General features: G+C 37.2%; 1 protein-coding gene across 5 annotated transcripts in view; it reads left to right on the top strand.

Moving 5' to 3' along the window:
- LOC120414274 (hemicentin-1) overlaps positions 1–18920 on the top strand; it is a 332674-nt gene that overhangs the window by 168560 nt on the left and 145194 nt on the right. The window lies entirely within an intron of this gene.

Genomic DNA, 18920 nt, shown 5'->3' with positions numbered 1-18920 from the left:
TGCGACAAAACTTGCACACACACACCCAAGCGAAAGGGGTGAGATCCCGTATGAACTTTTGCATCAACTGATCAGCACAGAGGAAAAATCATCGTGCACGATTGCGAAAAAGACGCCGCTGGCTCTAAACGCTCGGTCCCTCTCTCTCTCTCGTAGTCAGTGCTTCCATTTTCGCATCCGATAACGAGCTGGAGGGACATAAATCGTTTGGTGTCCCCCCCTCAACTTCCATATCGGCTGCAGTTTTCATTTTTTCCTCCTGCGGCAGCACCAGTTGGCAACCGGGCCGTTATTGGAAAACGAATGTAAATTTATGGACCAAGATGGTTCTGGCCGTAGCACCAGCCAGGCAGTAGCCACTTTATTGCAGCAGAAAGTTGTAAATTGCTGCAAATTGGTGGTAATCTGCGAACGGAGTGAGATAAAGATGAGGAAATAATTTGGTGAAAAATTTGTTTCAATTGACAATAGAATTAGAAGAAGTAAAATATTTAAAACTGGAAAGACAAGCTAACAACAATGTAAAGTGCGACTGAACAACCTTAATTCATGAGTTAGTGCTGGACCCAAGTCCAATATTTCATGCAATATGTAGACCGTACTAATTTTTCACACAAATTTTAATGATTACAATTTGAGCCTACCTAAATATATTGAAAAAAGAAAAAAAAAATAAAGCGCATGTGATTATGAAAACCTTCTGGAATATATAAAAAAAACGAATTATTCGCTCTACAGCATTGCCTTGGCCTTCTTGATTGCGAGATTCCTATTCGAAACTAGGTCTCCGAAGGCATGATTGTTGAGGCAATTGCAAACCTCTTTTTACACCTAAGCTTCCATCTACCCCGGGATTCGAACTGACGAACTTTGGATTGATAGTCCAACTGCTTACCAGCGATTCCACCGAGGCAGGACCCTGGGAGACGACTCCTACACCCGGACAGAGCCAACGATCTGACCGTTTAGGTTAGACAGGGGCCAACATTTACTTCCCCATCCGACGGAAGGCGTTATCAGACAAATCACGTCTCGAAAAATGCCACCGGGACCGTCTGGGATCGAACCCAAGCCGATTGGGTGAGAGGCAACCACGCTTGCCCCTACACCCGTCCCGACCTTCTGGTACACAGATAAAAAATCATGGTAATATTACATCTGGGAAGGGGTACATCTTTTATGTCAGAAAAAAGGTGTAATTTTACCTCTGGAAATGTGTAATTTTACCACTTTTCTGGTGTAATGCCACTTTTTCAGTCTAAATTGAGGTAAAATTACATCATAAAAGAGGTAATATTCAACCTTCAAAAATTAAAGCTTCCAAATTTACATTATTTTTTTCTGTGTATCTGTATCCTAATATGTTGATAATGTGCTAGTAGCACGAAAAGTAAGCTTTTTACTAGAATTGCACTATATTTGCCCTATACGCGCATATTGGGCCAACATAGTGCTAGTGTTGACAGTTTTGACAGAGTTGACAGATGGTACTTACCCCAGATCAGCTTGCACTTTTTTTTCACTACACTTCACAATCACTTTGCACAGCACTTTTCCTCGGTCACCTTAGTGGGTACCTCAATTCTGACGTCCGGTTTAGAAGAGTTGTTTGATTTTTGTTTGTGTTTCGCAGCATTCAAATTCAAACTGGAGTTTCACTTGTTAAAAAAATTTAAAATTATTTCAAATTGAAGATCTGTCATCAAATCACCACTTCGCCACATCCAAAGTTTGCAAATCGCTTCGTCATCCGGTCTTAATTGCGGCACTTTCAGATGACATGAACCCTCGTCCCCAGTTGGCAAAGAACCTCTCCAAAGAACCACAAAAGCCGAAAGCTTTCACTGCCTTCAGCAAGGGCAAGGGTAAACCATAAAAACCCATACTGACCCTCCTTCCAACCGCAGAAAATGATGAAAATTTACTCACTCCTTCTTCTCCGAACTCCCTACCGAAAAGGATAAAGTCATCAGTTTCATAAAGTCCGTCGCACACTTTATGCTTATCAAGTCGAGACCAAACTGCACTTTCGGATGTGACTGGGGGTTCCTCCAAGTTTTTGGACTTTGCATAAAATTGGCCCCGAATCAACTCTGTCAACAGTCTTGAAGAAGCGGGAAAGGGGGTGTTGTTTGAGGATTTTATCACGAATCAAAAAGTGCAAAATGGCCGCGAAAAGTCGCAATTTTGCAACACTTGACTCGTAAAAGTTGCTTTTCGGTCGGCATAATTTGTTCGTTGTAAATTTTATTGCACCAGACCGAGAGAGCCAGCGAATCGTGCGTGCTTCGTTGGAATGATATTTTAATGTGACACGAAGTTTAATAAAGTCCTAAAAGAGGACCGAATTCGGCTCGACAAGGCGCCCATTAAAATCTGACGATCTCTAGGAAAATATATTATGGCTTCTGCCAGCAAACCACCCCGAAAAGTTTCTCTAGGCTGCAATTAACCCTCTGCAAGCAAGCGGTTTCGGGGTGTGGGTCATTTCACCGAAAACTCATGATCTTCCATGGAACATTTGGAAGCATTGAAATTACAAATTTGAGTACTGATTGTTGGATAAAAGGACTTGACTTTTTTTTTTCTAAAATTCGCCAACAAAGGGTTAACCCACCGAAAACTTTGATTGATATCGTCGACTTTGGCCGCGTTCCAGCGAACTCTTTTCCCCGTCCAAAAAGTAGTGCTCTCGCAAAGTAAAAAAAAGTACCCGTTTCAGAGTGTGCAGTATGTTTGTTTTGGAAGTGTCACACGCCATTATACCCAGCCAGTGATGCCAGAAACAATTTTTGGGTCACGTTCAGCAAAGTTTTTCGCCGTCGTCATCAGGGCATGTTCTCTACCAGGCAAATGCACCAGACGGAGAGATATTAAGTGATTTAGCGAGACGCCAGCGCCCGGTTGCAGAAGGGTGGTCCACATTTTGATGACCCCGATTGCGTGCCTTGGTCGGTGAGAATGACATTTTTAGGTGAATGGAGATTAATTAATTGTGTGTTTGTGTTTCTAGGGCGGTTCGGTCGAATCTAGCACAAATACATGCTTTGAATTCATTTATTTCCAAGGTTTTATCATCATTACAATATTGCTAATTGTAAGTTCTAATTTTCAAGGTCAATATACAATTTTAATTTTTTACTTGTTCACTGTCAATTGCAATTCTCAATTTTCCATTTAATTACTCATTTTCAAATTCTACGATTTAAATGTTAATTCTTATTCTCAATCCATAAATTTAAGTTTCATGTTGCTTTGAATTATTATTTTCAATTAATTTACAATATCTTTCTTACGCTCTATTTTCGACTCCTACACTTCTCGATATTCGATTCTCAAAACATCACTCTCAACCATCAACTTCAAACTCTTGATCCAATTCTGGGCACTCGAATCACATTGTTATTGCCATCCCTAATCCTGACTAGCAATTTTCTTTTTGGGTACACATTTTTTTTTGTTTCCAATTTTAAATCCCAATTTTCAATTCTTTTTTTTCCAAATATTAGCTTCTCGAACTTGTTCTCGAATCTCGAATTCTCAATGCTAAGTTCCTGATTCTCGATTCTCAATTCTCGATTCTTGATTAGTTATTCGTGATTCTAAATTCTCTATTCACGTTTCTCCATTCTCGCTTCTAGATTCTTGACATTCGATTTTTGATTCTCAATTATCAGTCTCTCTCGATTCTCGATTCTCGATTTTCGATGCTCAACCCGAGTTTCTCGAGTTTCCAAATTCGCGATTTACGATTCTCGATTTTCGACGCTGGTTTCTATTCTCGACTCTCGATTTCATTCTAGATTTCAGATTTTATTTTCTTGATTTCCGATTCTTAACTCTCGATGTGCAGTTCTCGATCTTTCGCGTTTCAATATTTGATTCTCGATTCTATAATTATTATTCTCTATACTCGATTTCAATTGATGGTTCTTGATCATGATTCTCGATTTATTTTTTATCTTTCGTATCTTGTTCTCAGTTCCCAATTCTTTACTATTAATTTTCAAATCCCAGTTCGTAATTTTCAATTTCAATTTCCACCGAATTCTAGTTTCTCGAATCTCGATTTTCGATTATCTATACTCATTTCGTGATTCTTTATTTTTAATGTTTATACATCAATGCTGAATTCTTGTTTCTCAATTCACGATTCTAGATTCTTGTTTGTTTTGATTCGCAATTCTCAATTCTCAATCATCGATTATGGATGCTCGACGCTCGTTTTTTAGATTCCCAATTCATGAAGCTAGAATCTTGATTGTCAATTCTAGATTCTCGATTCTTGATTGTGGTGTAAATTTCTCTCTACTTTCGACTTTCGATACTCGTTTCTCGGTTATCGTTGTTCAATTTTAGATTATCAATTCTCTATTCACGAATAATTGATTTTCGACTTTATGTCAATTCTCGATTCTCGATTCTCCATTTCCGATTCTCGAATGTCGTTTCTAGATTCTCAATTCTCAATTCTAGTTTCTTGTTGTTCGATTCTCGATTCTTGATTCTTGAATCTCGATTGTCAATTCAAGATTATGGATTTTCAATTTTTGCTGGAGACTCGCTACACGTTTCTAGTTTTTTGGTAATCGACTGATAGATCATAATTGTTACTCCCATCTCGAATCCTGATTAGCAAATCTTCATTTTCTTTTTTTCTGTTGAAATTTTCAATCCTTATTTTCAATTTTCCTTTCCAATTATTAGTTTCTCGAATCTTGATTATCAACTACTATTGTTTCTCGATTCTCAATTTTCGATTCTCGATTCCTGGTTCTCGATTTTCTATTCACGATTCTAGATACTCCAAGCTCGTTCTTACATTCCCGATTCTTGAATCTCAAACCTAGATTCTGATTCTGATTCTCGATGCTTTACAATACTCTTTTCTTTATTTTCGACTGTCGATTCTCGTTTCCCGATATTCATTGATTGATTTTTGAGTATCAATTCTCTTGTTCTTGATTCTCGATTTTTTACGATTCTTGATTCTTGATTCTTTATCATTCTTGATTCTCGATTCATGATCATGATTCTTGACTCTAGTTTTGTTTTTTGTTATTTTTCAAATCTCGATTTCGGATTCATTGTTTTCGATTATCTCTCATTTTTCAATTCTCTATTCTTGATAAAATCCTTGAGTCTCGATTATTTATTTTAAATTATTGTTGCACAATTTTCCTGATTTGCTGTTTCATGACTTTAAGATCGTATGTTTTTTCGTTGATGATTTTACTGCGATTTATCAATTGCAATTCCTAAATTATAGCTTTCATTTAATTTTTGACATTATACCTATTCTGGAATAATGATTAGTTTTTATTTCTAGATATTTATTATCAAGCATATCGATTTCCGAATATAATTCCTCATTGAGATCATTGATTCGCGAAAATCAGAATGAAGATTGTTTTAGATTATCATTTAAATTTTGAGTAGTTTTTTTTTCTTTTAGACTTTTGATGAGGCCAAAGTTGCATAAACTTTAATGCAACCATTGTTATCCTTTTCATCGTAAACAAACACTTAGGTCAACTACTCGAAACCCAACTCCTCACATGCACCTCAACCCACAGTTGGGGTTGGGTTTCCAGTTATTTTTTACGATTCACTGGTGGGCAGTGCCCAAAATGGCATCGCATGCAGCAGTCCGTAAAGAATGACAAAAGTGAGGTTCGGATCCACCTAGCAGTGAGATTTGCTGCGAATATGTTCGACTTGGGTGTAAAAATCACGTGACTTTTCCCAAGTAAGAAAAGTTAGCTTAGAAGACGAACTTTGAACGCTTCTCAACTCAACTCAACTGAGAGAGGTTATCATATCTTGAACTTTTTGGTTCTTTGGACAACTTCATACGTACTGACTTTTCTTTTCCTTCAGAAGGGAAAAAAATGGTTCAAACGAAAAACATCATCTTACTTGGTTAGGTTAGTTGTTCCGCGTGTTATTAAGAAAAAAAAAACAAAAAAAAAGACTTTCCCCTGGACCTTACACACTAACTCCCACACACACACCGAGTCCGGGTTAGACAAGATTAAGATGACGGTTTCGATAACAATGTTTGAAGGTTTTTTTTCTCCCTTTTTCTTTCGAGTGAAGAAGAGGCCACAGTTACTCAAGAATTACCCGAAGAACCTCCCGAAGGCATCAGTAGAAGTTTTCGCTTTGAAATTTTATCGGAATTTTGCGCTGCTTGTGCAAGTTGAGAGGTAGGAAAAGTAAGTTAAAATGAAAAACTACTATCTCTCTGTCTCACTCGGTGTATCGGGAACAAAGTTGTGTTTTGCACAGCTCCTGGAAACGTGAATCCAGTTTGGAAGGAATTTTCGGAAAAAAAGTTAACGGGAGATAAACTTTGCCAATTATTTCGATCATCCTAATAAGATTCACTTTTCGATTGAGTTGGTTGATCGAGTTTGACAAAGGTGCGGAGGAATTTGAGGGATTGAAAGTTGGACGAGCTGTTTGGAAAATTAAATAAAACTTTTCATCTGAATCTTGATTCGGTTTGTGAGCCGATCCATGAAATGGCTGAAAACTGAAAATCTTTCCTTATTAAAACGTTAAAAATAGTAGAAAACTCGACGAAAACGCAGAAATTTACAGCAAAAACAAAACATCCCGTCAACCTACGGATCAATTAGCAAAGTTTACACAACTAAAAAATCCCATTTAAAAATAGAACAAACCAACAAAAAAAAATATGCGTAAGCTATGCTGATTCTCAAAACGCACTCTCCTCTCGGTATATTTTTTTTTGCTTTTCTCTCGTACACGGGCGGCAGAAACCTGTCGGAAGATCGGAAAATTCTGGCTGACGAGCAACAAACTTTGCTGAGTTTTTAAAAATATCTCTCTAACCCCAAACGAAGAAGGGGCCAAGCGCGGTGCGTTCTTGTCGCCGCGCCAAAGTGCGTAAAAATAGGGTGCGAAGTAGTGGTGGGGTAATTTGGTCAACTGTTGGACAAGAAGTAATATTTACTGAAATTGAAAAAAAATTAGAAAGACCTCGAAATTTTGATTTTTCGAGTAAAAGACAATTGCCAATTCACCCCAATCGGTAGCGGTTTGTTATTTCAGAGCTCATCTTCAACGAGTTATTTCAACGTTGGAATTTTAAAATGTTTTTGGAGTGAGTGATGCAGACATTCAAACGGGGTGAATCGAATGGGTTTTGCAATTTTCGAAACGTCAGTCGATTTATGGGGATTACCATTGGGATTCACTGTATGTTTATGTAAGTTCGTATAGGGTAATTCTCCGCCAACTCACACAGCAGTTGCCCCGACCCCTCTTCGATTTGTGTGAAACTTTGTCCTAAGGGGTAACTTTTGTCCCTGATCACGAATCCGAGGTCCGTTTTTTGATATCTCGTGACGGAGGGGCGGTACGACCCCTTCCATTTTTGCACATGCGAAAAAAGAGGTGTTTTTCAATAATTTGCAGCCTGAAACGGTGATGAGATAGAAATTTGGTGTCAAAGGGACTTTTATGTAAAATTAGACGCCCGATTTGATGGCGTACTCAGAATTCCGAATAAACGTATTTTTCATCGAAAAAAACACTAAAAAAGTTTTAAAAATTCTCCCATTTTCCGTTACTCGACTGTAAAAAATTTTGGAACATGTCATTTTATGGGAAATTTAATGTACTTTTCGAATCTACATTGTCCCAGAAGGGTCATTTTTTCATTTAGAACAAAATTTTTCATTTTAAAATTTCGTGTTTTTTCTAACTTTGCAGGGTTATTTTTTAGAGTGTAACAATGTTCTACAAAGTTGTAGAGCAGACAATTACAAAAATTTTGATATATATACATCAGGGGTTTGCTTATAAACATCACAAGTTATCACGATTTTACGAAAAAAAGTTTTGAAAAAGTTGGTCGTCATCGATCATGGCCGTTCTTGGTCACCCGCGACAGACACGGACGACGAAACAAAGAGAAACGCAAAAAGTAACTTTTTCAAAACTTTTTTTCGTAAAATCGCGATAACTTGTGATGTTTATGAGCAAACCCCTTATGTCTATATATCAAAATTTTTGTAATTGTCTGTTCTACAACTTTGTAGAACATTGTTACACTCTAAAAAATAACCCTGCAAAGTTAGAAAAAACACGAAATTTTAAAATGAAAAAATTTGTTCTAAATGAAAAAATGACCCTTCTGGGACAATGTAGATTCGAAAAGTACATTAAATTTCCCATAAAATGACATGTTCCAAAATTTTTTACAGTCGAGTAACGGAAAATGGGAGAATTTTTAAAACTTTTTTAGTGTTTTTTTCGATGAAAAATACGTTTTTTCGGAATTCTGAGTACGCCATCAAATCGGGCGTCTAATTTTAAATAAAAGTCCCTTTGACACCAAATTTCTATCTCATCACCGTTTCAGGCTGCAAATTATTGAAAAACACCTCTTTTTTCGCATGTTCAAAAATGGAAGGGGTCGTACCGCCCCTCCGTCACGAGATATCAAAAAACGGACCTCGGATTCGTGATCAGGGACAAAAGTTACCCCTTAGGACAAAGTTTCACGCAAATCGAAGAGGGGTCGGGGCAACTTTTCCCGATTTCGTGTGAGTTGGTAGAGAATTACCCTATACAATTTTCAAAAAGTGTTCTTGTGATTTGTGAATGTATGACAAGAAAAATGGAAAATTTTGGAACAACCTGGGTGACACCCCCTGGCTTGATTACTTAGGCAGAATTAAGGAATCTTGTAGTACATTCAATTCCTTACAACTTTGTCGAAGGGTTGCGAGCATTTGAAAATTTAGTGCTTTTCGGCTGATAACCAAAAACCGCATTATTTCTCTTTCTTTTTCTTTTGGTGGCTGTTTTTTGACAACTAAAGGTCCAGTCTTTAAAGATTCTTACTCAATTTTTCTGAACTTTTAACCATGATCACTGCTGAAAAAATAAAATAAAAGTTTTAATAATTTAAAAAAATCAAACTTTTTATTGATCCACCTAGAACACGGTGTTCTTTATCACCATTCCTGTAAAATACTTTTTGATTTCAAATTTGATTTTGCATTAAACAATGAAAAAATCTTTTTATATCTTTTTTCAAATTTTTCAGAGCGATTTTTTAAATACATTAACATTACTGCCAATTTAGTTTTGCACTTGCTGGGTCGAATTTAAAATGTTTGTTTTATTCCTTTCAAACATTTCTAAAAACTAAAATATTAACTAATTTATAAAAGTGTGCATATTTTTCCTTAATTGTTCTGGATTTTTCATCAGAAATTGTTAAGAGCGAGTTTTTCACCGATGTGAAACAGGTCGTATCGAGGTGCTCCGATTTGGATGAAACTTTCAGCGTTTGTTTGTCTATGCATGAGATGAACTCATGCCAAATATGAGCCCTCTACGACAAAAGGAAGTGGGGTAGAACGGGCATTGAAATTTGAGGTCCAAAACACATGAAAATTCATAATATTGCTAGCATTTCCGTAAAACTTCATCAATTCCAACTCTCTTAGATGCATTCGAAAGGTCTTTTGAAGCCCTTCAAAATGTGCTATAGACATCCAGGATTGGTTTGACTTTTTCTCATAGCTTTTGCAAATTACTGTTAAAAATGGATTTTTTTAAAACCTTAATAACTTTTCCCAACAGCCTCCAACACCCATACTCCCATAGGTCAAAAGTTAGGGAATTTCATGGACTATAAGCCTACGGTACTAACTTTTTGGCCAATCGCAGTTTTTCTCATAGTTTTTCGATTTTTCTAGAACAAACATTTTACAACGTTAGTTTTTGCCCTGTAGGCCAAGAAGACGGCACTTTTTGGTCTCAATTTTGTCATATTCGGAATCCTCGGTCAATTTCATGTAAGTTAGAAGTATTGGAGTTGTAATTTTGATTTAAAAAATAATTAAATAAAACATTTTTGAAAAAAGAAATAGATCTTATTTACCCTATGATCAATACGTCAAATGCTGTATCAAGTAGGCGAAAACTTTTTTACCCCTAATCCGACAAAATTCTAAATAATATTTTAATTAATTCTAAATGGCATTTTTTCCAATCAAATTCAAAATTCCAACACCTCAATCTAATGTAAAATTTTCTGAGGATTCCGAATATGTCAAAATTGAGACCAAAAAGTGCCGCTATGGAGGCCTACAGAGCAAAAACTAACGTTGTAAAATGTTTGTTCTAGAAAAATCGAAAAACTATGAGAAAAACTGCGATTGGCCAAAAAGTTAATACCGTAGGCTTATAGTCCATGAAATTCCCTAAATTTTGACCTATGGGAGTATGGGTGTTGGAGGCTGTTGCCAAAAGTTATTAAGGTTTTAAAAAAATCAATTTTTAACAGTAATTTGCAAAAGCTATGAGAAAAAGTCAAACCTATCCTGGATGTCTATAGCACATTTTGAAGGGCTTCAAAAGACCTTTCGAATGCATCTAAGAGAGTTGGAATTGATGAAGTTTTACGGAAATGCGAGCAATTTTAAGAATTTTCATGTGTTTTGGACCTCAAATTTTAATGCCCGTTTTACCCCACTTCCCTTTGTCGTAGAGGGCTCATATTTGGCATGAGTTCATCTCATCCCGATGATGCTATGAGACGCGGGTTCGATTCTCGCCTTATCCACTGAGCTTCTATCGGATGGTGAAGTAAAACGTCGGTCCCGGTTTCTCCTGTCTCGTCAGAGGCGCTGGAGCAGAAATCCCACGTTAGAGGAAGGCCATGCCCCGGGGGGCGTAGTGCCAATAGTTTCGTTTTTTCATCTCATGCATAGGCAAACAAACGCTGAAAGTTTCATCCAAATCGGAGCAACTCGATACGACCTCTAGAACAAACCGAGCAGAATCTACAAATACTGCCTCTTAATTTCTCCAGATACAGATAAAATATACATGATACAAGATGCCATTTTTTTAGGGCCAGCTGTGAAAGTTGTATAAAAATTTGTTTGGACGAAACGTTTTACAAAGGTGTAATTGTATTCCACTGAAATATTGTTGTACAAAAATAAAGACTTAAACCATTGCAAATTTTATTTAAAGTTTCCCCAAAAAATCAGGGGATCAATTCACTCCAACTCAGTTTTTATTCAGTAATAAATCCATTCACAATTTATTACAATTCAACTTGATACAGATTTGGAAGTCCTTTCGGCTGTGTTTTGATAATGTTTAGCTGTCTATGGACACAACTGGTTATTCTAAAGGGCTTATCAAAAATAGCGAATAATTCTAAAAAAAATCCTAAAGATTAAAAAAAGGCTTTTTTAGATTTTTTTTAGCAAATTTTGTATTTTTGGACCACAGATTGGACATTCTTTGTTTTCATGTATATTTTTCAAATCATAGCTGTTATCAATGCTGTTAATCGTTGAAATCAACGGCGTTTATATCATCGATGTCGATGATCGTTGATTTAAACGTAATCGTAATCGCAGCCATCGTTGATTTAATCGTCAACGTCAACGGACTCGTTGATTTAAACGGCGTTGATCAACGCGTTGATTATCGATAATCAACGAGTTGATCAACGGCGTTCTTTTATAGTTTTGTAGAGTTTTGTCAAACTTCGTGACAGACCGGAGTAGCCTACTGTGTGTGTTCAATGAGTTTCGATCGAATCCTAAGAGATAAATCTTTCGCGTGGTGTCGAAAAACAATCGCAGTAGGTCATAAATATTTTGTTTACTTATTGATCAATAACAGTAGGCTACTCCGGTCTGTCACGAAGTTTGACATCTTGGCCAATCTTAATCTGGGTTCTGGAACATGGGTCATGTGGTCAATTCAGTATTGTATCATAGAAAAACAAATTGTGTCGATATTTAGCCACGCGAGACTCTTACTGAACCCGCCGGAACAATAATTCCGGTGAAAATCCGACAATATCTCGGTTCCCCATTGTCCGTTCTCGGTGTCATTTACATAAGAAAATCCTGGTTGGACTTGGGAACCAAAGTGGAGATGGAAGTGACCAGCAATTAGCTAGGGCTTAAATTACGTTTAAAAACCGGTCACTTCGGTCCTCTTGGTACACCCGGATACCCGAACAACCATGCCACATCAATTAGAGAATGTTTCTCAATCAAAACATTTATGAAAAAATCGTTCTTTCCTCATAAAACTCTACAAAACTATAAAAGAACGCCGTTGATCAACTCGTTGATTATCGATAATCAACGCGTTGATCAACGCCGTTTAAATCAACGAGTCCGTTGACGTTGACGATTAAATCAACGATGGCTGCGATTACGATTACGTTTAAATCAACGATCATCGACATCGATGACGTTGATTCAACGATTAACAGCATTGGCTGTTATAATGTTTCAAAAGTTTTGTGATACTTTTTGCATTAAAGTTTTGAAAGTTGGGTTTGCAAACTCCAAAAATGAAAAAAAAACAAACTTGCAAAGCTTTTAAAAATAAATTTACAAAATGGACGAAATCATGGATAATTTTGCAGAAATTAAGTATTGATTTTTTTTTTGCTGTTGATAACTTTTCGTTGGAAAATTAAGTTTTCTTTTAACCTTCCTAAGGTGTTAGGGTCTATATGACCCAGACTAAAGTGGCCAAATGGCTATTTTGGTAAAAACCTATCGTGCGACATATCAAACTTCATGGAATTACAAGCCATGCTCACTGGAACCAGCAAAAAGACTAATGGACCATATCTGGCCACTCCGGAACCGGTTCCGAATACCATGGAAGTGGCCAAATGGCTATTTTGGTAAAAGCCTATCGTGCGACATATCAAACTTCATGGAATTACAAGCCATGCACACTGGAACCAGCAAAAAGCCAATTGGACCATATCTGGCCACTCCGAAACCGGTTCCGAATACCCTGGAAGTGGCCAAATGAATATTTTGGTGAAAGCCTATCGAGCGACATATCAAACTTCCTGGCCAGACATGGTCCAGTTGGCTTTTTGCTGGTTCCAGTGTGCATGGCTTGTAATTCCATGAAGTTTGATATGTCGCACGATAGGCTTTTACCAAAATAGCCATTTGGCCACTTCCAGGGTATCCGGAACCGGTTCCGGAGTGGCCAGATATGGTCCAATTGGCTTTTTGCTGGTTCCAGTGTGCATGGCTTGTAATTCCATGAAGTTTGATATGTCGCACGATAGGCTTTTACCAAAATAGCCATTTGGCCACTTCCAGGGTATCCGGAACCGGTTCCGGAGTGGCCAGATATGATCCAAATGGCATGCAACCTGTTCCGGGACGTATGACTCGTATTTTTAGATGTTATATATAGTTTATTATGCATTAATCCATAGCTAAATATAATAAAACTCCGGAGAGCCGGTTTGCTGGAAAATTTGTTCCTTTGGAATCGATTCCCAGGAACCAAAGTGGCCAAATCGGGTCCACATAGCACAGGTGCCTTTCTAGACATCCATACCTTTCATTTGCGTCCAAAAGAACGAAAATCGGTTGCAAAATGGATTTTTGCCAGCGTTTTCAATTCCGGGGTCATATAGACCCCTTAACACCTTTAACACCCCAGGAAGGTTAATAATGATTTATTTTATTTTTTCTGAATTCGTTTCATTTATTTTTAAATGATGACTTTTGCAAAAAATCCATGCTTTTTCAAGCTCATAAAAGGCATTAGTCTTTGAAAAATGCATTTCCAGTAATTTAAATATGTTTTTTTTTCTGATTTGAGGCATGTATCCAAAAACATTTCTTTGTGTAGCTTGGCAAAATTGACAATATTCTGTTAAATATTATAATTGAATGTGAAATTAAATAAATTTAAGAATACCCGGGCAGACGGTAATAACAAAATTTATGCCATTTCAATAACAAATACTGTTAAAATAACAGAAAGTGTTATGGAATCTTCTTGATAAATCCATTTTTGCATAAGGGTTTAATAACAGTTTATGTTATCATAACAAAATTTGTTATTGGTCTGATATTGGTTGAAAGCTAAAACAACTTTGTGATAACATTTTTTGTTATGGGAGAATATCTCCAACTGTTATTGAGATGATCAGATTAGTTGTTAAAATAAAAAAAATAATAACAAAATTTGTTCGAAAAATCATTAAAAAGGTTATTTGTCGGTTTTTAAAATAACAACCCAATAACAAAAAAAAATCATAATGACGAAAAACAAATCTTGTTATAAATAACATAAAATGTTTTTTGACTTGTATTTTCAAATATCAAAAATGTTACTCCCCCGTTATTTCCGTCTGCTCGGGAAAAAACCTCTATGATTGAATTTGACAACGAACAACCCGGGCAGACGATAATAACAAAGTTAATAATATTTCAATAACAAATCCTGTTAAAATAACAAAAAGTGTTATTATTTTATCCTGAAGTTCAACTTCAAGAAGAAAAAATAATAACAGTTTCTGATAAAATAACAAAATTTGGTATTGAAGTGATATTATATTGAAAATGTTTAATAACACGCTAATAAGAGGAAATGTTATACATTTCAAAAACTCTCCTAATAACAAAATTTGGTATTCGTTCGGTATACTGACTTAGAAATAAAATTACCATAAATCGCATAAATGGAAAAGTTTCTAAGTGTCCATAACACAATATGTTATTATTTTTTCTTTTGTTAAATATGTTTAAATCTTTGGGTTAATTTTGTCTAATTTCGTCGGGGTCATTATTTTGGCCATGAAATGGGGTCCTTAAGCTAAAATTATTCTAAAAAGTTGAAATTTTGAAAGCTGATTTTTTTAATTATTTGATATACCCCCTAAGGGACTTTGCTAAAATTGGCTAGAACTATGGGATAATTTTGACCAATTTCGTCAGGGTCATTATTTTGGCCATGAAATGGGGTCCTTAAGCTAAAATTATTTTAAAAAGTTGAAATTTTGAAAGTTGATTTTTTTAATTATTTGATATACCCCCTAAGGGACTTTGCTAAAATTGGCTAGAACTATGGGATAATTTTGACCAATTTCGTCGGGGTCATTATTTTGGCCATGAAATGGGGTCCTTAAGCTAAAATTATTCTGAAAAGTTGAAATTTTGAAAGTTGATTTTTTTAATTATTTGATATACCCCCTAAGGGACTTTGCTAAAATTGGCTAGAACTATGGGATAATTTTGACCAATTTCGTCGGGGTTATTATTTTGGCCATAAAATGGGGTCCTTAAGCTAAAATTATTCTGAAAAGTTGAAATTTTGAAAGTTGATTTTTTTTAATTATTTGATATACCCCCTAAGGGATTTTACTATAATTGGCTACAACTATGAAATAATTTTGACCAATTTTATCGGGGTCATTTATTTCACCATGAAATGGGGTTTCAAGCTAAAATTAATCCGATAAAATTAACTTTTGAGAGTTCATTTTTTTTTAATTTTTGTTTTATTCCCTAACGGAATTGATTTATTTAATGAGAATTTTTGAAGTGTGAATAACAAAAACTGTTATTATTTTCACAGAGCCAGGAAGTCGGAGCTGACGTTGAAGCTCGAGCTTGAGTGAGACCTCGGAGACTGCATCGGATTCAGCAAATTTTCAGCAACTTTTACTTGGAGTCGGAATCTGTGAAGTCGGGTATTTTTGGAGAGCTGAAGTCGTCGTTGACGTCATATCCTGCACCCAGAGTCGGAGTTGTCTTCAAAGTATGGATTCAAAGTCGCTTGGAGGTACCTGACTCTGCAGCCCTGACAAGTACAAAGGAGTTATGGCAACTGCAGGTTTATTTGCAAATTACAAATAAACCAAAACAATAACTTTTTTTGTTATGGAGACATACCAGTTCAATAACATTTTTTGTTATTATGCTGCTCCACCTCTCCGCACAAAATAACAAATCTTGTTATTCCTTCATGATTCCTTCTGTGTTATTGGTTTGTTATTGCAATAACAACATAATAACAGTTTAAGTTATTCTTCGAACAAATCTTTGTTATTGATTTTTGTTATTTTAACAACTAATCCGATCATCCGAATAACATATTTCGATCTCCTCACAATATCAAAAACTGACCTTCCCAAGTTATTTCCGTCTGCTCGGGAATCCCAAATGCACATGTACTCTGGTACAAATTCTAACGAGTTGAACAAACAAAGCTCCGATTCATTTCCAGCAACATTTTAAAACAAATTGTAAATTGTAATAACACGTCGTATAAATTATCATCCTGCCAAAAAGCACCTTTAAAAAACCGGCAACTCGTACGTTTACATGTGCGCATCCAGCGCCAGATCAGCGGCACACTCATAAGTAATCTGGTAAATTGAGCTGTAAATTATTCGTCGGAAATAAAACACGTGTGTGAATATTTTGCTGTACAAAACTGGTAGCGCAATAAAAAGCGTTTCCTTTTTTCGTCCTTCGGCGAGCTTTCCATATTTTCCTCGAGGAAAAGCCGGCTTTGCATTCCGTCCTCGACTCGACTTGCTACAGCGGCAAACACCAGCAGCAGTCATAATATTTGTTTATTGTTATGCATTTTGTGTTTCACTGCACAATGTAGTGCCACCGTCGTCGTCCTTTCCACCTTGGTAGGAGCGACTAAGCCGGCTTCGGAGGGGGGGGGGGGGGGGTAAAGCAGCAGCAATTCGCAGTTTATGTTTGTACTTTTTTCCCCGTCTCACCACCCAGTTCTGTTTAGCTTTTGTGTGATGGTTGTTGGCACCGAAAAAAGGAGGGATTTCCTTTTTTTCGGGTGGAGGGAAAAGGTTTCCTCTTTACCTTGTCCGACTTGCGAGGTCCTTGACTGTTGAGACGACTACACTACTTTCATTACAATGTTGCTCACAATTTTTGTAGGCTGTGTTTTGTTGCTGCTGCAAACCGTGAAATTTTGTGAATTTGTGTTGAATCATCTCGATTACGGACGTCAAAGTTGAGGTACCTTTGGTCTCCACTAGAGAAAAGTGAAAAAGGTAAGTACAAATTAATTTAAGTGGAAGTGTTTCTCGTACAGGTACGTAACTGAGAGTTTTAGGTTGTTGGAGGAAAATAGTTTTGGTAAGTATCTATGAATCTGTCAACTGTTTCAGTCAAAATTTCTGTCAAAATTTGTTCAACATTTTAAAGTGAACTTAGCCTCACGTCGATTTTTTTTCTTCTTTTTGCAAAGCAACTCCTTGCACCTGCCGCATTGCAGTAATCATCTCTTGAGACGTCCCGCAAACAGCTCATCATCTTGACGTTCCCGTTAGGGAAGAAAATTCATCACTCGACGGTAGCGCGGCGACACTCCATTGTTTCCAGAACACTGTCAAGCCCGCACCGGAATTATTCCGAGGATTGTCCTCGGTACGTCAACGACCTACCGAGGCAAAGTCCCTTTTTTCGGCGCATGCACACGCTTTTACGGACATTTTCAAGGAGCTCACAAATAGCGCCGGCAAAGTACACAAGCAACGGAAGCAAGAACATTAAATTTATATTTATAGACGACGCAAATGTTGGGGTTTTTGCTTCCTGGAGGAGCTTTTCCTGTCCGTTCTGGTGTCCCGTGGAAAAAAGATCCCGTTTCTTGAGAAAGAAAAGAGGTGCTTTTACTTCTTCCTGTTTTGTTTCAATGATTCTGCCAGGCAAGGATATCGAAGCTCTACAGATGGGCATCGCACAGACCGATCCAAATATATTGTGCAGTTTGTGTTTGCCTTTCTCTCAATCGCGTTGTCGCATTTTTATTATAGTCCCGAAGTCACTCAGTCAGTCAGCCATTGGGTCAGCGCTCCGTGTAACTGCACCGTGGCCCGCATTGCGGCAGGTTAGGACAGCTGGAGTGTTTCAGCTGGTCGGAGACCATGTCTGACCAATTGGAACGGACAGCGTGGTGGCGCGTAATTTATTGCAGGACACGCAGTACCGCCAACCGGTTGACCGGGCTGGGAATGTTAATTGATTCTGGTACGGTATCGTCGGCAGTGGAAGTTAGTCTGAGATGTTGAACTTTTATGAGGTTAATATCAAAACCAGACTTGAAATAGGTCCAAAGAAGTACATTTCTTCACCTTTTCGACAATGATTTCAATTACGGACTGGTTAGTCAACTATTGAATCCTGTTAAAATAGCTAATCTAATTGAGGTGTTTTTTGGAATAGGTCGATTCAAAAGTTAACTAACGATTGAAGATGTTGATTTCAATGACGGACCTGAATGTTGACATATCGGCTAATCACATCGTCGAATCATCGAAATTGTCGGTAAATGCTATCTAAACTGTCGACTGTCATCAGGATTTACAAATGATTAAAGATAATGATGTCTATTACGGACGTCAATATTATGGTATCACCGAATGAACAATGCATAAATGACACAAATCAGGTAAGTACTCATCTTAGATCCTGGATCCTGCTGCTTGCCGGTAAGTACAGTCTAATCTGTCAACTGTCAATTTACTTTCAAAAGAGCTCCGACAGTTGAATCACACTCGCTTGCACTTCAATTGTTCCAAGATGATAAGTTAAGCGCTCACCCGACTTCTCATTTCGACTCCATCAACCTAAATTTCGCAGAAACCCCTTTCCTTGCACACTAAATTAACTTCGGTCCAAAACCAGCAAACGTCAATCGCGCGCTTCCAAGTCAAACAACGTTCCCAATGCACAAGCACCGCACCCCGTGATGTTGATTTATCGAAATGTTTAGTCTTGTGGAAGGGAAATTTGCCAGCGCCCATTTTACCACCCCCTCTGGTTATCAAAAACAAAGCTCGTGCCCGACAAATGTCGTCTTGGCGGCGAACCTCAATCAAAATTTTGACATTCTATTAAACGGAGATGAAAAGCTCGGTTTTTTTTTTAACGAAAACAACGACTGTGAAAAGGATTTCGGAAACGCTCCCGGCAGGCGTCAAAGTGAAGGGTGAAGAGTGTTTTCCGAGGAGGCCACTTGATGGATTTTCCTAGAAGTCAAGTGGTGACACTGAAAGTTGAAATTTTGTTTTTGTTGTAAAATTTTCATTG

Source organism: Culex pipiens, chromosome 1 (genome assembly GCF_016801865.2).
Source record: "Culex pipiens pallens isolate TS chromosome 1, TS_CPP_V2, whole genome shotgun sequence".
In the NCBI taxonomy this organism is placed as follows: Eukaryota; Metazoa; Arthropoda; class Insecta; order Diptera; family Culicidae; genus Culex; species Culex pipiens.
This window is presented reverse-complemented; position numbering and strand designations above follow the sequence as displayed.